A 27,962-nucleotide genomic window follows, 5' to 3' on the forward strand; every position below is an offset into this window, starting at 1 on the left:
TGCAAATTTCACAATCTCACCTGAAATCTTTGTCATTGTATGCATCATAAAAGAAACTGGCAAATTTTTTTATTAAAATCGCATTATATTTTTTCCTGTGATCTCTTAACAGTTTTTCATAAAACCTCCATATGGATCATACCAATGTTGAATCATCGTGTACATCGTCCTAATTTGAAATAGCAAAATAATTATAGAAGTAACCAACAAGTAATTAATTTGTAAATTATGTTCGTTGGTCGCTTCATCTCGACGACTGTCAACGAGATAACTAATAATTTATATGCTTATAAAGCCAGTTAGATGAAGCTGGGAGGTTACTAGAGCAATTACTACTTCAGCATCACTTGACATGCTAATAAAGCATTAATATCCAAACCAAATCTTAATTTTCCCCTTATTTTTGCATTTGTTCTGTCAATAGAAATATTATAACCCAAAATCTTTACTAAACGCAAGATTCATTTATTAAAAAACCACTTCATTGACATAGCAATGCATAAGTAATACACTTTTAGATGTATAACATTCAAAAAATTTTAATAACTATGAATTTGTTACTTGTCTGCTACCTTTCTCTATTCCAATCAAACTTTATGCTCATTTTCATAGCATACGAACCTCGGAAGATTTAAACTGATTTAACGAAGAAAAATTTCCAGTCCAATTTTTCAGTTGTCTGCATTCGCAGATCGAAAGCTGATTATTCGGGATTACATAACCGGAATCGAGACAGATAATAATGCATCGATTTCCAACTGCGGCATTCGGTAAACCACTCACTTGCCTAACTCAAAACTGACTTTTCCAAGCTGTAATGTGCTCTGGAAAATGCTGCAAAGTTGATTCATAAATGTGGTTTTAGCGGAGTTTATTGGCCCTCATCCATCCCGCACTCATTTGAAATGAATGGGCAGGAATTTTTCAGTTTTACCGTTATGGCAGTGAATTTATCAATATTAATAAAACAGGAAAAAAGTTTGATCAAGAATATCTAGTAATAAAAAGTGGTTTAGCAGAAACTATTACGGATATTGAAAAAGCAAAAAGTATTTTGTTCTCTAATGCAAAATGACATAAATTCGCTTCTCTATTGCCAAAAAAAAAGTACATATGTATAAACCATCCAGATAAATCCTACAAAATGTGAGATATCTATGAAGATTTTTACCACAACAAAATATCTAAATTGGACCTCAAAGGAAGGATCCCAAACGAAGATACATTTATAAACAAACCCAATCAATAAATATCAAGCCAATCAAATCCAACTAAACTAAATTCAAAACTAACGAATGAAAGTAAACATAAAAAACTACGCAAATATGAAATAACCCAAACAAACTTAAGTTAACAGTTTATGCTTAAATTTCAAACGTAGATAGCACAGAGTTGCATGTAAATTTATGTACGGAAACGTATATTTTTTTGAATTTTGAATTAACAATCGCTTTTAAAACGAACACTTTTTCCATTCTGCCAGAGCAAACTAAAGTAACTAAGCAAATAGAATTATTATTAAAGTTACTGTCCGTAAACCGTAAAAGACATGTGAAATGTTCGTTTTAATAATAGATTTGCGTTGCTTTTTTTGTTGCTGAACTTGAGATTTTCTGCCATAAGGCTCGAAACTAACTGAAAGCAATTTCCCAACTATTTCGGTTTCTTAATGCCACTTCCAAAGAGCTTATTTTAGAGAATTTTTATGCCTGATTAAAGTAACAAAATTAATATTTTCTAAATCGGAAAACAGGTGCTAAAATCAATCAAAGTAATGTTAAATTGATTCATAAATAACTAAACATAAAGTTAATAATCAAAATGTATGTAGATATTAAAAGCTTTATTATTGACTGTATCTGTGTAGGAGTTTAGTATAGGTGGTAAAATAAATAGTCGTTGTCTATTTACAATTTAAAAAGTAGAGTTTTTTAAACTTCTTAGAATTAACGAAGTTCTATGCGGTTATATAGTACGTCGCAAGTTATGCATGAGAACTGCAATAACTGCAGCTAATTTAAACAAAGTAAAACTTAAGGGTGAAAGTTAAATTATTGTAGAAAGTTGCCGATGTAAAAAACGACGATGTAAATTAAACGCATTTTTCTATAGTAGTAACGGTGCGAATAGGTGAGTTTTTCGAACTTTTTCCAACAACGAAAATCTATTTCATATTTCATTGCATATCGTGATTTCAAAATTTACTATAAGATTCACATCAAGTTTCTAAATTTACTTTACTTTGAGAAAACTGAAAAAATCACTGCTTGGTAAACACAGTTTTTGTTAGTTGGGTATTTATTTAGTTAAGCATGTTTTCACTGGTCAAGCCTTAAAACTTTAATTTTGATTCGATGTTTATTCCAGTGAAAACCCGCTTAAATAAACCTTGTAAGATTTTAGACAGTTTTAAAAAATTTAACTCGAATAAAATTGTATATAAATATAGCCTCGTTCAATCGCTCAAACACTTCTAAAATTATGTAAAAAATCGTCAACCGTTCCACTTTTGTCCCTTTAAGTCATACTAGCTAATTTGAAATATGTTTCCTACCGCAAGCTGATTCAAATTTTATCAAATGAACTGTATTTATTATCGAATGACAATTAAAACAATTAAAATATTAAATAACAGCTGACCGCTGCGATAGATAGATACATATGTGCATACTTGCGTATGTATTAAAAAATAAATTAATTGAATTGAGTTATGTAACGCAAATGCGGAAAAGCCAGATTATTTACAATTAAGGACAATGTCACTTCGATAAAACACGTTTGATACATTATTCGCAATACTGGGTGTCAGTTGTATTTATCGCGAAATAAAAATGTTTTTAGTTATAGCTAGTAAATTGGCTGCAAAAAATTTAAGTCGTGATAAAGTGTATGATTTGGAATAATTAATGATGTTAATGGAATTTTTGAGACGCAGTTTCAAAAGGCGCGGCGAGCAAATGCAGTTACATATTACGTGAACACAGCTTTTTTAAAGAAAGTTGCAACACCCCAAAAAACGCGTGGAAAAGTTTTGTGAATTTATTTCAAAATAGATCAAAATCGCACCTCATTTCAAAATTTAAAGTTATAGTTGATGAATAGTTGCCCAATTCTCCCCAACCTAAGTCAATTAGCCCCATATTTGATAAAAATTTAGATTTTATCTTGCGCTACTGCGACATTAAAAAATGCCGGTGTTCATTTTTTAATTAATAAAGTGCTCACAAAGCAAAGAAAATTATCGCATCCAATTATATCAATAATGTATATGTTTGAGGTGTGCCAGTAATGATATAATCAACCTGCTAACAAGTTCGTAGAGTGGGCCAAATATTACGTCTTTAATAGAATATTGAACATTGGATCTACGTCTACTTTCGACTCTTGCTTGCCCATACATTGCCGATTAATCGACAAATTTTTCGTACACATACGTCTAGTTAATGAACGGTGTGTTGAAATGTTGGCACCAATTTCATTCTAATTGAATTATTGATCTGTGCATTTAAAATTGAGTTATTAATTAAACCAATCAAGTAGATTTAAATAGAGTTTTTAGATCTTAGATTTAGGAATTTCAAACTTTCTTGTATCTGGTTCCATCAATCGCCTTTAATTTTTTTCTTGATTATTTTAGGTTCGATTTTAAGAGCTGAAAACTCATTGGGCACACCATGAGGTTCCGGTTCTTGCTGGTTGGCGGAAGTGGCCAGTTCCATCAAGCGCCTTCCAACGTTAGCTTCCTCTTTTCCAAGGTATTTTCAGTTCGTTTCGTTGAATTTGAAAGTTTAAAGCCCAGTGAGCACCCAATTAGATTGTATTTTCCTCAAAGCCGAAATGTTTAAAATCTCTTAATATGCGGCCAGGGAAACCCGTCTAACTAACGTAGTTTTCTCGAACCTTCTTCCAATTCTCCTTTTTCCTCCACATCTCCACATGTCTGGTTTATTGTTATTCCAGAAGGAAAAGCTGGACAACATTTCCCAGGGGATAAAGCAACTAAACATAGATATTCTTGGGCTAAGCCCGATGGCCCCATTCTTATATTCGAATCCGTTAAAGTTAATAACATTTTTCGGTTGGGAAATCGTGCCTTGGGCTCTAAGGACGAAAATAATAATCGATTTTCATCAATCTTATAGACAAAACTGTGAAATTTGCTCTAATGCCCTCCCAAAAGAAATGATGCCAATATTAAAAACCCTGCACAATTTGCAGAAATCTCGATTTCCCGCTCACACCGCTTGGAATTCCATTCTCTTTTTACGCTTGATCATTCAAAGTCAATTGATCATTCTATAAACTAAACTTATATAAAATATTAACCTTCCCTTGCTTTGCAAAAAAAAACAATAATAGCAATAACAGCTGCAACGTTTCGGTTATCACTTTTCTACTATTTGCACTTAGTTGTTTAAGAATGAAGCAGTCAGGAAATATTCAATAAAATCGCAGCAGATTCTAATTTGGAAGAATTGTGGCCCAAAATAGAATCATGGATGGAAATTCAGCGTGGTCATCCAATTACCCACCACATTTTCGCATGTGATACAAATTCTCATTAGGCTTCCTGCTTGCTGTGGTCGCGCTAATTAAATTTCACCGTGCAATAATCCCGGGTTCGATGGTCATGCAATGGAAACAACTAGAAATTGTGTCCTTTATCTGCTAATAATATGTATACATATTATATTTCATAATAAATCGAATCACTAATGTGTAATTTGCGAGACTGATTAAAAGTGGCTTATGTAACTTTTCTATTGAAAAAATTAATACATGCTTAATACAAATTCCCTGATTTGATTGTGGGGCCCAACTAGTTTCAGCCAGCGAATTGGGTTCGATAACATTTCAGAGCACAGGTAATTACAATGGGTAATTATGCCATTAATACCATTAAGTGCGATAAAACATTGTCTTACAGCTTACTTTCTCCCAAAAAGTGCCGTCAATTTAGAAAATTTGAGCTTTGCTGCGGACAATTTTTGCAAAACGAGTAGAGCAGCAAATAGATAAATTAGACTAACATGCAATGTTTCAGTTAAAGTGCTGGAATTACAGGAAATTGTGCGGAAATTGGAGTGTGCATGTAATTACTTTATTACCAAAAATGTGTCGCCCGATAATTTCCCAGTAATTCGTTAATGTTCAGTAATTCGTTTATGTTAATACACGGTTATTTTTAACGCAAGAATACAAGAAAAATGAGATAATAATAGTGGATTAATATCCATTCTCTTTGTTGCAAGAATGTTGAATGTTTCGAATAAATAAAATTGGGTGTAGAGCAGGACAATGTGGAGGACTTTGGCTGACGGAACCTACACCAAATTGATCATTAAGGCGGTAATTTAATGCTCAATAAATATATGTGTTCGACTACTGCCTATTTTAAAGTATATTTCTCAATCTGTTTAAAGTTTTTCATTCACTTCGACCAAGCTTCCATTCACTTATAAATATATGCTTATTTACACGCAATATAATGGAATTTTAGTACAGCAATTAAATACTCTTATTAAAAACCAATTCAATTTAGATTTTAGCAAAAACTGTTCATTTTTTTTATCTTTCTCTTAGTAGTAATTTAGAAGATGAGACTTATATTTTATTTATTATTAGATTATATTTATATTTAATTCGATTTATTCGATTACGGAAGAATCGAATAAATTCGATTAACTTTTAGAAGTAACTTAAATTAATTTCATAACACGATGCTGTGCGATGCGATAAATTCGATTAACTTTTAGAAGTAACTTAAATTAATTTCATAACACGATGCTGTGCGATGGTTTTTTCTATATCAGAAAGGGAGAAAATAAAATATATTTTACCGGAAGGCATTATTTCGGGTTACATGAGGCTCAAGAGATAGCAATTGCAATAATAAATAAGAGTAAAACGTAAAATAATATTGAAGCAAGAGACAATTTGAGATTTTTTCCATGGCCAGTCGACTATCGATTATAAAAAATACGTATTACTACTGCTAATGTTAACGAATCAAAATAAAGTTTAAACATATTAAAAAATTACATCTTGTTTAAATGATTTAAAATTCAAACTACAAACATACAAGTTTAAGATGTTAACAGTGTTTTTACACATCGTTTAAAGGTTATTGTTGTTATCCGTTTTCGTCGAATTGAGAAATAGCTATAATTTTTTTCGAATTATTGATTCAATTATAGTTTGCCCGATATTAATACTAACCCGATTACGAAATAGAAAATTGCTGGAAATTGAAATCTTTTCTATGACGTGCAAATTGGTCGCATTTTTTTGCGAGCTTTAATTCTTTAACAATATGCTTTCTTTTTATAAACAAAATAACCCTTAAATACAATTTGCCAAAAATAAAATGTTATAATGGAAATGAGTAGAAAACTGGCCACAGCTAAACTAAAGAAATTTGAAAAAAATTACAAAAGCATTGTCAAAATATCATATTCAAATAAATTATATTGAAACAGAAACTTCAGGATGAAATCAGGCCTCAACATACAGGGAGGTCTCATGAGGTGAAAAAATTGAATAAAAACACAACAAATTGTTCATTGAAAAGCAATGGAGACTTATTAAAAAACAGGAAATCAATCGATTTGATTTCGGAGGCTTTTTTTCGAAATAAATCGTCAACAATCTGAACATTTCTTGATTTCTGGTTGTTAGTAAATCAATGGTTTCACAGGCCACAAATCAAGATCAAAATAAATGACCAATCTTAGTTTCTGATATATTGAATTCAAATTTACTCAATAGCTAAAGAATTTATGGGTAAGACATGGCACCTAAAGCATGCTTATATTTCGAGACAAATTTGAAAATGCGAAAAAAATCATATCATTTTTCATAATTCTTTTCAAAATTTTTACTTAAAAATCTAATTATTAGTACTCTCTCTATGAATAAATTTACCATCAGAAAAAATCATATTGTAACATACTATCAAGCTGTTGCTAGACAAACTCAACAAATATTTGAGCAAATGAACAAAACATGAAATGCTGTTGAACTGGTAAAAAATAATAGAACAGAAAAGAAGAATGTTAAAATTGGCGCGTTTTCCAAATTTCAAGCCGTCGTGGAATAGTTGTTTCCCCTCCTGCTCTATTATTTGAAAACCTAAATACAAAACTAGAATGCATTATAATATTGATTTTTGGCAACATACAAATCAAGAACTTTATTTTCTTAAACTGTAGCTGCTGTTTATCACAACCCTGTAAAAATCATATCAAATTCGTCCCTTCAATTCGTGTTGACTCGAACTGGAATGAAGCCTCTCAGTAAACGACAATCAAATGAATCCCATTTATCTCCTTTCAGGTAAAATTGTGTATAGAAAAGCGAGTTTCGCAATTTCTTTTCAGCAATAATTCACCACCACAAATGAGGTCCATTATTCCGAAGAAATCCGACCTTTTTACGTGAACAATAGATTTAATAACGTACTAAATAGCGCTCTTCCGATACGGCAACAATATCAAATTCTACTCGAACCTTAATAATTCGAACGTATTGACAAAATAAGAGTCCCCATGGCATCCAACTTTTCCCCCATGCTTTGGGGCATCGTAAAAGTAATCAAGCCACGAAGTAAAAATTATATTTTCGAATCGCGAGGGATCGTGATAAGGTTCATATTGAATTTCAGGGTGTAGGCGTTAGTAACGTAAAACTTATCGGAATAGACACAAGTAGTTGTCATCACAATAAAAGTTTATTTATTTCTGAACACCAACTAGAAATAATTTGAGGTATAAACTTGGTTAACAAACTTTCCTTTGGTTTAGTAGATACAAGGTTTAAATCGTTAGTATAGTTCCCAATAATCCTTACTAGATATCTTATTTTCTTATCGAAAAAAAATTATTTAAACGAGCAGTAGTAGCAAAGTAGAATACAAAATAATGCTCATAAAGTAGTAAAACATCATTTCTTTGCAAAATCCGGACAATAAAATGAATCTTAAAGAACTTTTACTGAAAGATTTTGGTTTTATTTTAAACTGAAACAACATAATTTTCAGACTACTTATACACAATTCAGATTGCGAGGAAAGTAGTCATAAATCGCATTTTCAGCAAAATCACTTCAATACCACAACAAGTAATAAAGAATTAAATACAAGATCTGTATTAAGCTAATGTCATGAGGCAAACGACTTATATCTATCGCAGAATAAAATGCAAAATAAATTTGTCATTAATTTTCAAATACAAATTCCATGTAATACTAATCAGCAATAATCAGTGACTCTTTCCTTTTCGCAAACAAAAAAAACTTCTTATCTTGTACACTATTCTCTACATTTTCTTGAGAACCATTAAGTGCCCGAACTTTTGAATGGGATTTTCATTAATTTCTGTCTGATTTAATGATAAATAGTGAAGATTAATTATGAAGAATTATGGTTCTGGCTACAATGGGCAATAACTAAAACACATATGACTGGAAGTAGAAGATTTACAAATTACTATTAAAGGAAGAGAAAAGTTGGTCAGTTGAATTTCTTGTAAATACGCAATTAGCTTTGAAAGAAACATTCAAACAATACGTCATAACTTCAAAACTAACTCAAAGTTGCGGAAAAAAGATCTATTTTAAAAAAAGTATTTAATCAGCTTCATGAACACTGATTAATAAATTACAATATAATTTTTATAAAAGATAGTTCTGTATAATTTAAACTGCTTGACTTGCCTTTGTACAAGACAACTACATTAACATCTTAAGATACACGAAAGTGTCTTGCAAAGCTTGAAAGCTTTATAGGCATTAGAACTGTTATCTGCAAAATCAACATAAGAAGGGATTTTAATAATCTACTTTAGTTCTTTCACCAAACATAAAATTTTATTTTACTAAAAATAAACTGCACGGCACAATAGAGTTTTACAATATTTGTAAATGTATTTTCCATCTTTCATTATATTAGTATAAATTCACATAGAAAACAAACACATACAATGTAAGTAAAATATTATTTAATAATCAATCGTCAGTTACATCAGCGATCCTCAATGTCGTAACCAGGTCTAAACATTTGATTTACTTTATAGTTTCCGTTGAAATAAACGGAAAGGTTATCGACATTGAAATGTACCTGGAACACTTGCCTGTTTTTCCACTAAAGAAAATAACCAATATCAGCTGAAATTGTGAATTTCTAAACAAGAGCCCTAGTTGAGAAGCTCTTCGAGTATTCGAGTTTAACATGCGTATTTTTAGAATCGTAGTTATGATTTTAAGGTAAATATTTTAATTGCCTTAATGAAGTAGTCTAGTAGTTCTTCTTTGATGTTTGTTTATGACATCTGGAACTTTATTTAACTAAAATAATGTATGTAGTCTGGAAGAACACGAATTAATGTCGACTTCAATGCGATAAACATGACACTCAGAGAATACAATTGAGCAACATAAAGGAAATTTTTAAAAGCGGACAGATTCAGCAGTTTTAAGTTGGCTGTTGTATAAAAAATACATTTACCATAAAAAAGCCAACAACTGGAAGGTGAACGTTTAAATTAAAACGTATAAACTGCTAATGATTAAAAGAAGAATCAAGCGCAGTAACTTGTCAATGAAAGAAGATAAACGGATCGCAGAGAACAAAAGATTGGAAAAGCAGTGAACAAGCCAAATAAGATATACATTTATAAAATTTTGAAAAAACAATCTGGTCTTTGCAGTTCCACCGAACAATGGAAATGCTGGAAAATCATTGCAAGTGGCAGAAAACCAAAACATTAAAACGCATTTTTATATACGAGTATAAAATCTAAAATTATTGAAAAGCAACCGCGCATAAAAAAACACGTTTTTGCAGATGACCAAATCTATACTGATATAGTTTTAGACGGAAAATTACACCAAACGACAATGGCAAACTTAGTGCCCAAACGTCAATCATAATTTAATTTTAATCAATTTTTATCAATAAAAAGTAGATGAAAATGAACAGAGCAGAAAATTAATAAACACTTGGCCCCTCACATGAAAACACACACTGAAAGCTTGAAAGATACTTTGAAAAACTGCTACTAACGCCTGAAGTCTAAAGTCTAAACGAAAAGACCTGTAGGAGACAAGAGTCTACAAACTCGTAAAGTAATATTTTGGAATTTTCAAAATATATCTGCGATAATAATTGCAACTCCACCCAACCTGCCCAGTTGCGGATGATACTGACATACTAGCAATCGGAGCAAATAAAGAAGGAACAAATTTCGGATTATTTGCTAAAGATTTGATCTCAATTTTTCGATTCTGTAATAATTCGCCACCATATGAGAGAACATTTTCAAATAACACTAAAGGCGGGGTTTCAGGAATTCGATAACGTAATGCAATAAAGTACAATTTACAAGCACTTAGTTTGCGTAATGTATGAATTAATTTAATGTCGTAAAAACCGATCCGCGATGGTCAAACAATCAAAAGCGAAATTGTAAACCTATGCTGCGAAATCGTAATAAGCTTTTTCCATATCATTGCGCCTACACAACGCTCTTACCATATAAGCTCAAGTGCTGTCAAGTCGGGTTTTTATAATAAATTTTCTTGTATTAACATTTTTAATCCTTATAAAGAACATCTGGTGCGGATCCTTTGTTATTCAAATTGGCAGGTCATATCGTTTCGTTTAAATCGCCTTTTTTTTTTTCATGTATATAGCCAATTTTATAAGGCGATTGATCAATTGGTAATAAATATCTCAAAGAATCACATGGGACAAGTCATTATACGGTGGCGTGTAGTAATTTTATGTATTTTACGATGTTCACCCAACAATTTTGCAAGTTGAAGAATCATGTATCTGAAACGTTAGATTTGGTTAATCGTCAAAACACAAGCGTGCCCGTAGTATGGCTCCAAAGTCCAAAATTTTGCAGGGGTTTTTCAATATTGAGACATGGGCATTAAAATAACGTATTTTATATCATACAGTTTATTTTAATTTTTTTTTACTTGCAAAGTTTCTGCAAATAAATGCAATCTGTCCAGATAATTTTTTAATTTATTTTTGCTTTTACCAATTCGCGCCTTTATTAGGGACTAATGTTTTAAACCCGTCGATATTCAACACTCTCTAAACTTGGTAAAGTATATGGAATGTCTATTGAGACAATATAACTCTTTAAAAATCGGTTAAAAGTGTTAAGAAAGGCCTAAGTTCGATCAGAAAATTAAAGCAGCTCCTAAAAGTCGTTGGGAGAAAAATGCTGTATGATACGCAGAAGCGGATAAGTCGCAACGTTTTTTGGATGCACTTTTTAATTATTTCTTTTGTTTTTTAGGCATTTATAGTATTATAGAGGCAAATTATATAATAGTTCTTTGGAGAGATTATTCACTTTAGAAAGTTTTAAGTCCGGTTATTGGTTTTATAAATAACACACGCAGCAGAAACAATACCAGATACAAGCAGAACTTTGAAAATGATGAGAACAGTTGAAATGAAGACCTTAAGGAGCATACAAAGGAAAACACGATATGATAGAGTTCGAAGTGAGGACATCAGAATGCAATGCGCGATACAGGCCATAGGAAAATGGGTGAGACGGAGAAGAAGATTCTGGAACTACCATGTAGAAAGAAGGAAGAAAGACCAACTAATTTTCAATGTTTTCTAGAATGGAAAGAAGTTCAAGTTTCTCAAGTTTTGCAACAATTCAATAAATTTGGTTTTACAACCTTCTAAAGACAAGTTGGTTAGAAAAGGCATAGAACTTTACCTCTAATTAACTGTGATTCTTCTGATAGACTTGGACTTACTTTGAACCTGGATACATTCTGAATGCTGTGGGTGATAGTGATTTTGTTTCTGTTTTAAGCGGTATTTGGTGCAACTTTTTTCGGTTAGTGCGTGAATTTGCAGAAAAGCAGTGCTTCAGATAAAGTTCATACCAGGAGGCAAATGAAACATATTGTAAAATTGATTAAAGTTCCGCGTGCTCTCGGTTGGACAAAAGAGCGATTTTTTGTATTTTAAAGCCACAAGCATTAAAACAAACTTTTTGAATTTTTCGCTCATCTCGTGTATTTACAGAGTGGTCTTAAAAAAATCAAATTTTTGGTCATGCAGTGATAATTTTCTCCTCTTGAACCCATTTTCAAAACGTAGGGTTTATGTTGAAATTAAAACTTCAGTGAACTTGAAAAAATAGTTATTAAATATACCGCGTCGAATGAATGAACGAAATATTTAAAAGTAAAGTTCACTAAGTTTCTTCCAGAATCACAAATTTCCAGGGCAATTCTGATTTGGGTAATTTTTTGGGTAACCGAGTATATCCAAAGTTCGTTTTAAATCTTCTGTGAACTTTAAGCGTCAACATCAGCTCTAGATCATAAAAATCAGACCAAAAACAAAAAAATTATAGCTGCAAAACTAAAAAGTCGATTTTTAAACTGTAAACAAATGACTGAAAAATTCAGAAGACGTTTGGAGCTACTTGATGTTTTATTAAACTGTGGTGTTGAGATAAAAAAACTTTTTTCACCAACTAGGATCGTGAAGAACTTTTTTTATTTGCCACCCTGTAGAAAATATATCTAAAGTGCTTAATTTTTTAATTTTTAGAATTTCTTCAGTTCCAACTTCAGGGCAAATTGGGCTGTGTAAGTGTGTAACGTTCATTTTGTTGATCAGTTTAGTTTCAATTTTCTCAATATTAGATAAAATAAATATTATTCAAATTTTTAGTCAATGCCCTCAGAACATCGATGTGTGAGTGTTAGAAACACCAAATAATTTTTCAAATAGATGAATAAGAAGCTTTGTTTAAGTACTTCTTACAACTGAATGAACAACAGAACGTATTCACAGTAAACATTTAGTTATAAAACGAAAACCTTGTTTAATCTTCCTTTTGTGGCCTGTAGAGTTGCAATTAAATAAATGAATTGAAAGTGGAAAAAAAATCCCCGTTTTGAGAAAGTAGTGTATTTTTCCCCAGTTGAAGGCCGGTACATCAAAAACGACTGGTCTGAGAAGGTTTGACCAAATACGTATTTTCTGTTCTAAATACATTAGAAGAAAACACAAAATTAAATCAATCGCTGTTATACAAAGTGGAAAAAACTAAAACCGCTGCTCACAAATCAAACTAATAAAAATTGCGCATTTATCTAGCTAAATATCCATATCAACAAACGATATCCATGAATGAAACAGGAAAGTTGAATTGAGAATTAAGTTGTGTTGTGTGTGCGTATTTCATATGGGGACCACCCCTCGAGTATAGAATTTATAAACATGCACATATATTTAATATATTCATCGGATACTCTACTAAAATGTTCTTCAGAGAATTTATAAATAAAATGCGTAGGTATGCCGCGTTACAATGAGATACGACAATTTCAATGCAAATGATATTCACAGCGTAAGTTGTACAATTAGAAGTAGGAGCGCCCTGAAATATTAATGAATCCCATTCAAGTGAGGTGCAGATACAGAGCATTATCTGGCGAACATTATAAAAATTCTGGTTCTCAAAGTGTTTGATTATCATATCGGGAAAGTTGCCCAGAGAAAAATCGTCGGAGCAATATAATCACGGCATTGAAAAAGAGCAGAAACCTCCTTAATGTCTCATCGAAGACCGGAGTGGTACTTTTATGGCCTCTTAAATAATATTAATCTCTATCGTTTCTAAGCACTTGAGTACGAATATGCGTATGGTATCGAAAGATACAACAGATTCTTCTTACATTGGCGCGGTACACTTGAGGCATTAAATGCCAGTCTATAAATTAGATAGACAGGGTTTTATAAGTTGGCGACTAAACAGTTCACAAAGCTGTTTATGTATAAATGTGAGAAAGTGCTGATTATATCGTGTGAATAGCGCACGGTATTATATGAGACTACAAATCCTTAAGTTCCATGTAAATTGCTCATTTTTTGCCAGCTCAAAGTTGCCCGGTACCGTAATTGTAATGATAATATACGTTTTAATGAGACGAGAATAATTATTTTATCATTAGTTTTCACGAGCTAGCTTTTATAATATCATGGACTAAAAAAATGTTACTGTGCGTAGATTTTATTACTGGCATTAATCAGATTGTTTTAAATTTATATCCTTGGAAAAGTTCGGCGTATTTTTACTTTTTATTAGCAAAAAACTACAATTTTTTTGAAAATAAACCTTTTTTATGCCTTGGAAGGATGCTGTAAAAAACTCAATATAATAACAATATGACTGATGCTGAAAGTTGCAAAAAGGTGCGAGTGCTTTTTCAACTCTCGATTAATGATGTGCTTTATTCGGGGTTTAAACGTTGAAACCTGAAGTGAGATCTGCCGTGTTTACTCCGCATTGCGCCTAGCAATTTAAAAAGTTATTATGAAAACCGTCTGAGCAATGTAAGCTGCATTTAGTGAATTTTCCGGTCCGGAAAATGGATATTGATTTCACGGATTTTCTATCAATTTCGTCAATTTCGCATTCGGTGAACGAAGCGTTATTAAAATGTAATGAAATGGCTAGGTATAAATAAGTCACAAAATCCTCCTGGGGCTCTGGAGCTTTAATGGGCTTTTAGGTTTTGCTGAAATAATTATTTAGATTTTTAATTTATACGAAGCTTTCATGGAAAACAATGCAACAGAAAAGCTAGTGTTTTTTCATAAAAAGTAAAAAAGCATAATAAAATTGCAACTTTAGAAGCACAGATAGTTAGTCCTGCTATATATTAATATAATTTCAAGAAATCCAGTAAAATTTTGTTAATAAAATAAGCTTGCCATCAACACCAAAATCAATGCATACAACCAAAAATTGTTACTGACACATGATGAACTATGTATAAATTTAAGCTGTTTATCTAAAATAGTGATTTATTTTTGCAAGTTTTGCTTTTAGTGTGAAAACTGCTTCTTTTTCCTAACTGTATGTATACTAAATGTATTATTTAGTCCTCTGTTCCTTGTTAGGAAAGCAAAAGTTGAAGCGCTACTGGTTCTTAAGATGCGACCAAAAAACGCGTCACTTCTGCATAAACTGTTTAAAACCGAAAATATATTATGTTAAAATGTCACTTTTTGTGTGAAAATTGCTGTTTTTCAAGTGCTTTACTTTATAAATGTGTTATTTAAGTCTGTATAAAGTAGTGTAGAAATAAAGGCTCATAAAATTCATTTATTCTCTGAGATATATTCAAAAAAGTGCCATCGTGATTCAAACGATGGTCTAATCTTGTATCTAAAATTTCGTTTTTGTGATTAAATTTAAGTTTTACTTGGCAAATGAACTTTTTAATCCCCTATTAAGTGCTAGTAAAACATGAGCTGTAGTTCAAGTTGTTCAGAAGATCAGAAAGCGGCATCATGTATGAGCTAATGGAAAAATTTTCAAAAACCCGTCTAAAACTAAAAATAATCTTAACATGTCGTTTTTGTGTAAGACATGACTGATTTCGATGCTAAAAACCTTCTAAACTTGTCTATTACAATTTTTATCATCAATCAGTGCCGTGCCCAAATACTTTGGCGCAACAAATACATTAGAGTCGAACGGTTCTCGAAGTTGTGCCGAGCCTTTTGGGCACTACATTGGTTTGGATGCGAAAAAACCTTCTAAAGTTGTCGACTATTCATCTTTCGTCTTGAATCTGTATAGTTTCAGGAGGGCTCGGCACAACTTCGACAACCATTATATTCTAATGTATTTGTTGTGCCGAAGTCTTTGGTACAACTAAATGTGTGTTGTCCCCGAAAGGTTTGGCAAAATAAATATATTACAATCTAATAGTTGTCGAAGTTGTGCCCAGCCCTTTGGACACGACACTGATTGGTATGCGAAACAACCTTCTAAAGTTACCGATTATTAATTATTATCTTCAATCAACGCCGTGCCTAAAATAGTCGGCACAACAAAGTCATTAGAACGTAATCGTTGTCGAGGTTGTGCCGAGCCCTTCGGGCACGCCACTGCTTTTGCCGCAAAAAACTTTCTAAAATTCCCGTGAGCTAAAAATGAGCGTTTTGAATTCATTTGTACCTGAGATATGCAAAAGGTGCCGTCATGTTGGAAATAATGGCCTTATCTTGTACCTGAATGTAAAAACATCTTCAAGCTGTTTATCTTCACAATCAGTTCAACGAAGAAACGACAATCCTGAATAAGTTTGCTTATCAAAATTGAATAATTTAAACCCTTAAAATAATACATATTTATTTTTCCGCAGGAAATGATGTGCGTGTTTATATTTTAAATGTTTGGAATATGGAATCAAAATATGTCTGATTTTGGTGGTTCTCACATTTGCGACGTTTCCTCTTCAAGAAAATAACGGATGTTGCAGGGCGATATTTAGATTCAAAAATCGTCCAAAATACGTAGCAAAAATAAGCAAGACTTTTTATGCAGTAAAACTGATGGCATGGAAACGGTCAAATATTTTCGCAAGTAAATAAATTTTTGAAAATATATATAACTGCATGTATATTCTGCATAAATAAATATATTGCAGAATACAAATGTTACAGGTTCGGACAAAAAGCAATCGCGACGCAAGATTTCTAGATAATTCTTCTAGAACTTAACAAATATATATTTTAACATACGAAACAACATTTAATCAGTTTACCAAAATAGCCTGAAATGGTGGTATGTATATGGATTGGGTCGTATAGATTGTTAGTTTTTCTTCAAACGAAGACCAAACCTTCAGTTATGTTATGGTACATTTCCATGGTTTAATATAATATTATAAAAAGAACAAGGCATAAACCTAATTTCCCCAAATAACTTACATTTTATAAGTCGGTCAATTGGAATTGCTTGAACATACTTGCCTCAGCTCTGGAAAAGCTATTATCTGACAAAAAAAGTAGGTTTTGTTTTCCTTCCTTGTGTTTTAATTTTTAATGGTATTGCGATTATCATCATTTAACTAAGATCTTAACAACGCCAAACAAAGACTTCCCAACAATTTAGATCCTTTATCCAATAGCACATTTCAACTTCTCTCTTGCAACCATATCAAATCTAAAACAGTCCAATGCATATTATCCGTCTACTCTTCTGCAACAGCATGATTTAACAAATGTTTCTTGTTCAGTTCGAATAAATCGTTATTTCTCAACTCTTTCGCTTCTTTGTTTGAAACACGTCGCTATCGCTGTTAACAGTAAGTGACCATAAAGCACCTATGGGAACCTGCGAAATATGAAACTGCATTAAACCGCTGGTGGCCCATAAAAGCATTATGGGTGTAATCTGAGGAAATGTATTTGCACTGGTTGGCATAGGTTTCTGATGGTACGGACTTGTATATGGATTCTCATATTTCACAGCTCGGCATTGAACTTCGAGTCAAAAGGAGTCACGTTTGACGGAAGCAATGTTTCTGCATACATTCAGGAAATAATAGAGCGTGCAAAGCTACAAGTATTTAGTAATACGTCGGAATTAATCATTGATATAGCTTTTCAAGTGTTACAAGATTAAATTAAAATTTTGCAGATAGGGACTAAACAAATTAAAAACATTTTCGATGCTAAATAACACGAAATTCGTAAAACTATTGAATACCCACCCTTAAATGTAAAGTACAGTTTGCCAAACATCCAGATTAAATTTAATTTGGAAGTTTTCTGCAGATGAGCAAGCAGCGAGTTGAATTATGAGCTGAAGCTTTTACACGATTATACTCTTCGTTTTGGGTCAGAGGGCATTCGCTCATGATATAACCTTGTTAATTGAAGTTGGAAAATTAAATTTTCTAATCGATGAAACTAAATTAAATAAAACTAATATTTCCAAAGTATTGCAGTGCCCCCATCTTTTGGCTTTATTAACCAATTGCTTCGCTTTAAAGACTGCGAATTTCAAAATTTTCTCCCCGGTTTGAGTCGTTTGGGTCAGATTAGACCTCATAAAAAGGCGAAAAATTAAATAATTTCTGTATCGAATGACAATAAAGCCCTTTTGGGTACTGCGATAAATGTTGCCAATAATTCTGGGACGTGACTGTTGGTCGCGACTGTATTGTAAGAAAAGCGCAATTTATTTCACGCTTTAATTTAGAAACGTTTCTTGGAGCCCTTTCTAGTATAAAATAAATATCTTCAATCGAACCTGGAATATTGTGTTCGCATGTGTTAGAATGCCGAACAATATTAAGTACCTATGAACTATTTTAGCTTTGGTATCAGTCTAAATCATTCACTTTGGATTACAAAATTTCCTTAAGTAATCAGGATTTGAAATTTAACAATGTTGCCTCCATTCAAGTAAGGCATAATATTTAGATTACAGTTTTTTAATTATGTACGTTTTTCTTTTTTTTTTTAATTCACCTTTGAATATTTTTTCTTTGCGTTTCTCTCAAGTTGTTAGACGGATTTTGCGACTAATACCTATGTTTTTCTTTTTTTTTTAATTCACCTTTGCATATTTTTTCCTTGCGTTTCTCTCAAGTTATTAGACGGATTTTGCGACTAATACTTTAACTCTAACAATTCTGAATACTACTTTAACCTACCATATGCAAATCGAACTGAACTGAACTGAACTTTGAATATGAAATTTTTATATACACTTCAATATATACATGTATATTATCATATATGTTTATTTATTAAACGCTGTTAAAAGTTGATATAAGTAATAATAATAAAAATAATATCGTTTGGAATTGAGACTCAATGTGAGGCAATCAGAACGAATAAATGCTTTTTTCAATAAAAGTTTTTTCAATAAAATCATGTCCTTTAACTTTGTTGAATTGTTTAAGTAAGATTTTTGCTCCATTTTTATGATTTTTTCTTTACTTTTTTGCGTAATTTACATATTGGGATACTGATATTTATAGTTGTTAATGCTGAAGCAGCATAGCATAGTTGTTAATGCTGAATTCATCTAAATTATTTTTATTATTAAAAATAGTTCAGTCAGCTACTTAAAAGTTTTTATTTTATCCTCTTCTGCTCAATACTAGATTAAATAACTTTCGACAAAAATTTGAAAAGGCTGCTTTTAGCGGTTTCAAACAGAATTATTCTTTTTTACGAAAATATGCACAGATAATGAATATGTCTATGTATAGTAAGTACAAATACCGAGATTCAAATATTTATTTTTACGTTCAGATTATTTACATAGTTTTTAGCTTTAGTCTATTGAAGATTCTTAAGAGTATATTTTGTGCTTTACATCTTTAAATTAGTTTTGAACTGTACATCTTGGTTTTATTTATTCAATTTTTTCTACTGCTCTTGACTGGACAGAAATTGCTGCATGCATGATAGCTCAGTATATTTTACACAAACATTGACGCATTAAAACGATTCAAAGAGCAAAATTGTAGAAATTACACACATGTCAAAAGTGTTTTCAAATCTAAAGAGAGATTTGCTAAACCAGAGCAATTTCTAGAATTAATTTACTCGTTAATTAGTTTACTTATTAAACATTGAACAAAAAACAGATGTTTTCTCCTTCCTTTCCAGTTCCTAATTAGCTTCAATTGTTCGAAAAAGCTACTAAGCTCCTCAGATAATCAGATTTAAGCTAGTATTGCTACTTATATTATCACTAGAATGCGAAATTTTTAGACGTAAATTTGTAAAACTTTTAATGTCCTGGAAATACTTGCATTTTCATGCAAACGTGTCTTGTTTCCGATATTTTCCGATCCTGGATGATTTTATATCAATCACTTACTTTATTCTGACCTGAGATATTGATCAGAAAGCTTCAAATACCTATTAATAACAATTGATTTTTCTTCTCAATCTTAGGCTTTTCAAACGCACCAGGCACCATCGTAATTCGAGATTTGAGGCACGATTGAGCAAAAATTCAAAACTTTGACAACATTTTTCAAACACCATGAAAAGGACAAATTGCTGATAAATGATGGCCAATAAATGAATCCCTGATTAGAAACATGACCAACGATCAAGTCCAATCCTCAAGAAAATGAACAGTATGTAATAAAGACTGTCACATTGCATTTATAGAGTTATGCGGGAAGCATGTAATTGAATTCACGTGAATGGTACGGATGGCATAAATAATTTCCAAGAAAGTTGGAATGGGCTTCACTGGCTTAGGACTCATTGAAACCATTTTGTTAGTGGCATTTGAAAAATGTTCAGCAAATATCGAGACCCAGATTTTACTGGCAGTAGGTAAATTGTAGTTGGAAAACTCGATTTAGTAACGGGACAAGTTGTTTTCGTTGTAACCGCTAGGAGTAATAGAATCAAATGTGGTAATAAACAATTAAAGCTGATTTGATGACAAGTAACAGTGTGCTCATTAATGTGGGTTCTTGGACTGAAAAATTAGAGACTCAAAACGTTCTTTGTGTTTCCAAATTTGAAGTATTAATGAAAATGGAAATAACTTTTGTAGGGAAGCAAGTTCTTTAAGCAGGTCTTTAATTACTCTCATTCAAAACACGAAAGAAGATATAAAAGATAATATTTGAAACATTTTGTAAACACAGATTGATCTCAACTAACGAGAACGTTAGGAAAAAGAGTGAAGTGAGTTAGTATATTTTCGAATGTACGTTCTAAGATAAATTGCCGTTTGGCGGAAACAAGGATTTTAAACCAATTACACACCACAGATCAAACTCGTTGCTTTAATTTTAGAAGTAACATTTGTGTAACGTTTTTCAAAAAATTGAAAACTGCCTGAGTGAGCCAGTGAGTTGATTTTAAAATAGTTGAATAGGTAAAATTTTCTTCTATATGCGCTGCAAAAATAATTTTGATTGCTTGCTTTTTGTTATTTTTCCCAAATTTTTCAAATCGGCAGCAAAAATTTTGTTTGCAATTTCATGTAATTTGTCAAATAGTTGATTTTAAAGTCACTAAATAGAGGAAGCTTAGTTCTATGTGCGCTGAAACAATAATTTGAATACTTGCCTTTTGTAAGTTTAAATATATATTTTAAAAGCGGGAGCGGACATTGGGTTTTATGTTGCAGTCCATTTTTCCAAATCAAAATGAAATAGAGAATTACATTTAGTGCATTTAAATAAACAAAGCTTTTCTCAATACTTCCATTTTTATTTATTTATTGCATTATACACATGCTTTTTTATAAGAAAAAGGCATCCTATAGAGGCAAACTTAGTTGCCTGTACATAGGGATGGTACAAAAGAAGAACCTAAAACTAAAAGAAAACTTAAGCCTAAATATGAATTAAAAATTACATAACTTTTAAAACAATTTTAGCCAAAGTTATGCAATCAAGCTTATTCTACGGTACGATATCTTCTGCATTAGTACCTGTTTTTCCCAATGTTTAACCATTTTTTAAGCGACATCAGAGATTGATTTTCTTGTTGTGGGCGATGACTAAAGAAGTCTAAACTTGGATCAGGTCAAAATCTGGATTTAAAGCCAGTAACAAGAGAAGTTTTGCTGTATATGTCTTGCTAATATCAGGCTATTTTTCGCAACTTTAGACATTAAAGCTTGACCTGTCGATTTGAAATTGAGATTTGAGAGATTGACTGTTCAATAGAGAAAGCTTTGTTCTATTTGTCCATCTAATTACGTTTAAGTTATGGCTAGCAGAAATTTTTTCAAAAAATTAAAAAGGCATATTCAGTTGCGCCAGAGAGTTTATTTTCGAGCCATTGAATAAAAAAACGTCACTATATGGGCCCCTGAAAAAGGATTTTACCGTATATCTTTTGTAATTTTTTTATATTTTTAAAAGCAATAGCAGATATTGGATTTTCTGCTGCAAGTCATTTTTTCCAATCGAGAATCAACTTTAGAGGCATTAAGTAACGAAAAATGTTCTCAATATGTCCTACGAATATATATTTTATGCCGGTTTCCCCCCAATTTTTGCAATTTTTTTAAGAACATCAGTACCAGGTTTTTGTTACTGCAGGCGATAACTGTGAAACTCAAAATTTCAAGAAATTAAATCTATGAAGCGATGAGTAAGTTGAAGGAATTCCTAAAATATCCTGTAAAAAGTTTACGTGAATTTACGAAAATGTTCCAGAGTTGAAGAATGTCTTTCCGAAGGATTTGTTTGGAAGATAAATGGCGTTTTTACACTCTTGGCGTTTTTACACTCTGAAGTGATTTGAATTTTGAGCCTTGGTTTAATCGTCCAGATTGGATAGAAAAACTTACTTTCCTGTGCTGTTACATCGATCGCCCGACTCCCCTCGCTGTTATTAGAGAAAGTGTCTTAATTTAAATATAAAAACGATGTTTTACTAAAATTCACTCAATCAGAGCGAAATTCGTGAATGAAACTAAAAACGTTTTTTGGCCATATGTATGGTGATAATCTATAACAAAACCTTCCTATTTTTTATATATAGGTTAGATAGATAGATATTTTTATCATTTCGAGCTGATAAATTGTTCAACAACCAAAAAAAGTTAAAAATGTTAGTCTAAATTTCTGAATTTCTTAGAAACAACGGGAAATTGACGTAGCATCCGAATATGAAATTAAAAGTTAAACAGAGAACCATGTCATATGAAAGTTAAATAATTTTTTTTCCATAAGACAGTATAGAAACCAAAGGCATTTATTGGAAAATTCCCTGGTTTTTATGTAAAAATTCACTATTTCGTAGAAAGCTGTCTTGAATGAAAAATTGTCAGCTCTTTACCTTGAGCCTTTACATGAAAATAATTAGATACTATTAAATTACCAAGAATTGAAAGACTTAAAAATATTTATAGAAAAATTCCGCTCTACATCAAAGTCCTGCCTTTACTAACAGCCTGTAAATGAAAGAAACAATTTCAAGACTTAAAAAAGTAAGACACTGTTGAGAAAAAGCCGGATTGTTTGGTAAAAAATCCGTCGGTTAATGAACACAGCAGATAAATAAATCCACTTGATTATCTTTACAGCCCATGTAAAAAGTCGAGTTGGAAGACATTAGAAAAGTGGCCTCAGCATTTATGTCGAAGAAGTTTACGTGATTTTATAATCTAGTAGCATTACTGGTTTAGTGCATGAACGTATCATAAATTACAGTTATACTTAGAGAGATGATATAATACGGTACGATTCAACATTGTGAGCATAAAGCTTCTGTATAACCTGGTATTGCCTGTATGGAATTCCTGCATAAATCTCCTAATGAAATAAACACCATTGCGGTGACATTTGCTGCATGCAATAATCGCAGGACTGATCTAATATACTTAAAATCGTTTAGGCAGGCTACTAATTTGATTTTTTTTATTCTCGAACGCATAGAGATTGTAACGGGGATTCTGTAATAGGTAAATGTGTAAATGCCCATCTAATAGCTTAACTTGGGTTGTTTGTTGCATCGTTTAGAAGCAGGTAGCTGGGTAAATGTCCTTTAGCGGCTTTAATTAGATGATTAATTGCAATTTGTCAAGAAAATTGCCTTTTATATATTTGCAAATTGAGATTTTCTGGGTGAAGTTTGAGAATACTGGCTTAGAATATTTAGAATACTGGAAGTACAGAATGGCAGAACACATTATTTACATGCACGCCGATTTTAAAAAAATTGTTAAGGAAACACTAAAAATATCTGAAGCCTGCCCAGAATATCACTCGAAAAAGAAAATCTTTAAATGAAGAAAACCTCACTAATAGGAAATTTCTGAGTGTTTTCAGGAGCTTTTCAGATACTAATCGAACCGATTGGTCGGTGAACAACACGGATTTTTCGAAAATTCGACAAGGAAAAATAAAACAAATTCTCAATCTCGCATGTAAATAACTTGAAGGAGAAACTCCGCGGCTTTTAGTGATGAAAAACACACCTTAGCAGGAAATTTCTGAGAGTTTCTAGTATTTTTTCGGTTACTAAGGCGAGGCGATTGACCGTGGAAAACACAAAACTTTCGAAATTTTTGCAGAAAAAAGCCAAAAATCCTGATCACAATATCACTATAAAGAGAAAATGCGCTGGTTTAAGTGTGGAAAACGCACTTTAATAGGACCTTTCTGGGAGTTCCTCCAGTATTTTATGAGTTACAAAAATAGGCGATTGGCCGTTGGTATACACGGATTTATCCAAAAAAAATCAAAGAAAACCGAAAAATCTTCTAGACTGTTCATAAAATATCTCGAAAGAGAAAGTGCGTAGCTTTAAGTGAGGAAAAACTCACTTTTATAGGCTGCTTCTGTAAGTTTTCAGGATTTTTCAGTTACTAAGGCGAATCGATGGCCGATGAGAAACACGAGGTTTTTAAAAATTTGACCAGAAAAACACAAAAATCCCATAGGAAATTTCTGGGAGTTTCCAGGATTTTCGGATACTAAATCGAAGCGATTGGTCGTTGGGCAACAGCCATTTTTTTTAATTCGCCAATGTAAAACCAAAAATCCCTCAATTATAATATAACTTCAAAACGAAAATCCGCTGCCATAATTGAGAAAACTCATTTGATATACTCAAACTCAAAGAAGTCACTCAAAAGAAAGAAGAAACTCAAAGATAGTTTTTCAACGTAAATCGACAAATAATTAGAAATTGTTTAAAAAGGAGAAACACTTTGACCGATCACGCATATTTACTGTATTCAAATCAAATTTAATTTTTTTTGGCAATTTTTAACAAATTCTGTATTACATAGGCATATGTCTTTGATTGGAAATTCTGTATTTGTCTTATAGATATTTTGCCAATTATTTATTTATAGATATTCAATTTAAATCTCACATTAAATTTAATAACAAATTAAAAAAGATCTAAGCAACATCAGATAACTAACCCAAACTGTAAAGTAACACTTTGTTTTTTCGCCTATTTAATTGGATTTCGTTGTATATCAAGGTTTTCGCTTCAGGGCTACAAAACAGGTGTCTAACAATAAAATCCTGGTACTGGAATAATGAAATTTCACAAAGAAATGCAAATTATAATATTAAATTCGATGTGCCTAATTAGGGAGATACCTTTGTTAATTAGGTAGGTATATTTTGCTCAGACTTAATCAAGTGCGAGTTTAAATACTTCAGATTACGATAATTGATTGATTATCGCACTTTATTTTCAGAAATGCTATGGTCAGCATACAACAGATCAATCATTAGCGTAAGTCAATGTAAACAGCAAATATACGACAGTAAACTTAATTAAGGGGTTTTTGCTTATTCTTTCAATAAATAGAGCTACTTAGAAAGGTTAAGTTTGCAAAGCAAGAAATTTGTATTTTAAGCCTAATGAGTTTGGGAAGTGTGCTAAAAATATATACAATTTATTAATAAAATGATTATTAATAAAATGATTATTAATAAAATGATTATTAATAAATTACATTGATCCAAATAAAAAGACCCGAACATTGAAAGAAACAAAGAAATTCATCAAGAAACAATAAATGTAAGTTTAAGGTTCCTCAGATGCAAGTACGGATTGGCCAGCATCATATAAATCTTGTGCTGTAAAAGATGTCGAATAATTTAATTTTCAAGCAAGCGATTTAACGAAAATTGTTGCAATTCTGATTGTTGTTTAGTTTGCCATTTTTGAACCAGTAGCAATGTACACAGAGTGAAAAAACAGTTAATTTATCATGCCATTCATACCCCATTCAATTTCTCTCTCATTTCATCGCCTTCAATATTTTGCGAAAGTCAGTCATTGGAAAACATGATTTAAGAACCACGTTTATCTAAAACAAAAGACGCAAAACATATTTAATGTGTTTAATGTTTAGGCCGGTATACTAACTTATCTTGGACATAATTTCGAGGTAAGTAGGTAATCTTTTTAATTACGTAAGCTTTTTTCGTTTTTTTTTAAGCTTTTAATATTTTCAGTTCTGCTCGCATTTGCATAACAGTCAGAACTGCCTCTAGCATTGAAAAGTTTCGTCAAATAACCGAGATGGAGAAATATTGAATTTCATCACGCCCATTTAAAGGACATAATCAATTCTCACATTCAACAATTTAAAATATTATTAACTTTACAACTAATAAAGCGTTAGCTGAAAAATTTCAGAAATGTCTGAGCAATTTGAAACATCATCATTTCACACGAGTTTCTTGGAAATTAATCGATCCTGCAAAATATGATTTTTCTGCAAAAAACTGAATAGATTTTAATTGCCCAAAGACCTAATGGTTTGGAGTTTTTAAAGCAGAAGAAGCAGTGCGTAGAAAGCAAATGGAAATTTGATATTTGATTTAAATTTGTTCAAACTGTATTTTACTGGCTTGCGTATTTTCCGTAAAGTTCTGCAAAATCTCGTTTGCGAAGCCAGTAGTATTTCGCTTTTTATGGATTTTATTCCTGCATGTCTCAACGTTGTAAAATACCCGACCTCAAAAACCAAAAGTACTTCAAAAGTGAAAAATACGACTTCTATTAATATAAAGTGACAAATATATAAAGACGAATAAAAAGTACAAACTGAAATAGACACAATTTTGAAAAAGCAATGGTCTCGGAAATTGTTTGTATTATCAAAGTTTTCGCTTTTATAGGGTTTCAAACCGTTCATTCGCATTTATGTAAATCAAATAGCCGAATTGCATGGGAATTTCATTCCCTCAGGGAATTTCAGTTGAGCAAAAGTTTTTTAATGATCAATTGCTTTCAATTTAACACATTATCACCAAAACAATAGCAGTTAATCAACAAATTAAGTAATAGTAGTTGAAGAAGGCGGCTAAAACCAAATTTCAAAACTTTATAGTTTGCGTATAATAAATCGCTATACATTTTGCAATGTCTGTATTTCTATTGTTAACATCGCATTCTAAATTAAGTGCTTCATCAAATCAATCAACCAGGTTACCTGGCAACACCAGATTGAACAAAGACATGCTTTCAATAGCGTTCTCATCGTTTAAACACAAAAATTTAAATTCTTTTATATTGTTGCAATCATGTGTTAACAGCCTCTCTATTGAAAGATGCCGTAGGTTTCAAGTTTCACGTAAGCGGGAGCCGAAGGTTTGACTCTGCTCAACTCAAATCTACTTTTGATATATCTTGCCTAATTTTTATTGCCATATTTTAATTTAATTTGCCTTTATTTATTATATCTATCTTTTTGCATTATATACCATTCGCTTTGTCCATTTGTTTATGATGAAAATCAAATGATTTCATTGGATCAATACCAGCAACAGAATTCAAAAGTGCTTTTGAAATAATAAAAATTTAAAAACCACATAAATTTGCAAAGAAAATGCAATTGAAGCAGGTGAACAAGAAAGCGACTCAGGTGACTAACTCGACTAATCTATATCCTATCCAGTTGCCATCCACAATTTTCGAAACTTCAAGTTATTGATCATTTTTAGTCCGATTGGTGAATTATTACAGGGTCAGCATATTTCGTCAATATTTAATCAAATATTTTGTAACTTTTCCATCAAACGGTTAAACTGAACAAAAAAGTATTATTCAAAATCAGCTGGAAGAAAGAAAAACCAGCCAGATCATGCATAAATTAGAAGATTATGATACGTACGTTCAATAAATCGCAATCCCAATTAGCAACTATTATTACATCCCCATTTGCCGTATCCAATTAGATTGTGATTTAATGTCACTAAGCACAGCACGTAGGCAGAGTTCAGTAACACAAGAAAAAAGCACCTGTAAAAGAATAAGCCGCTTATTCTGATCAATGCGACCGCTCTTTACACGAAAGGTGATCCCGAACTGCTCGACGGGCGATTGCTGTGTTGCTGGATCGCTATGGGATATGGGGGTGTATTGCAGTGTTGCCGTCTCTTCGCTCAGAAAAGCCTCCGGCTGGGGGGTTGAAATTCTGCCTCTTTAGCGCCTTAGTGCAAGAGCCGAAGGCCCAAAGAATAAAGTTGCGCTTTCAGTTCCGAAACTTACCGTGTATGTCTGGTTCTGAGTTCTGAGTTGGCGTTTTAATATTTATTGGCCGGTTCTGATTAGGTAAAGGTTATCTGCGAGGTATGCAATTGATAGTAAAGTTCGCATTCTTCAGTTCTTACAGGAATTTTTAAAATAT

The 27,962-nt window shown here is 31.9% G+C and overlaps 1 protein-coding gene across 1 annotated transcript in view; it reads right to left on the reverse strand.

The window, feature by feature from the left end:
• LOC109535638 (protein shank) overlaps nt 1-27,639 on the reverse strand; it is a 152,211-nt gene extending 124,572 nt beyond the window's left edge. The window contains exon 1 of the mRNA XM_048661690.1: nt 27,447-27,639. The gene's annotated coding sequence lies outside the window, so the exon portion shown is untranslated. The remainder of the gene's footprint in view (nt 1-27,446) is intronic.
• Nucleotides 27,640-27,962: the final 323 nt, after the last annotated feature.

Source organism: Dendroctonus ponderosae, unplaced genomic scaffold, assembly GCF_020466585.1.
Source record: "Dendroctonus ponderosae isolate FM_Combo_2020 unplaced genomic scaffold, Dpon_F_20191213v2 Dpon_F_20191213_1, whole genome shotgun sequence".
NCBI classification, from domain to species: Eukaryota; Metazoa; Arthropoda; class Insecta; order Coleoptera; family Curculionidae; genus Dendroctonus; species Dendroctonus ponderosae.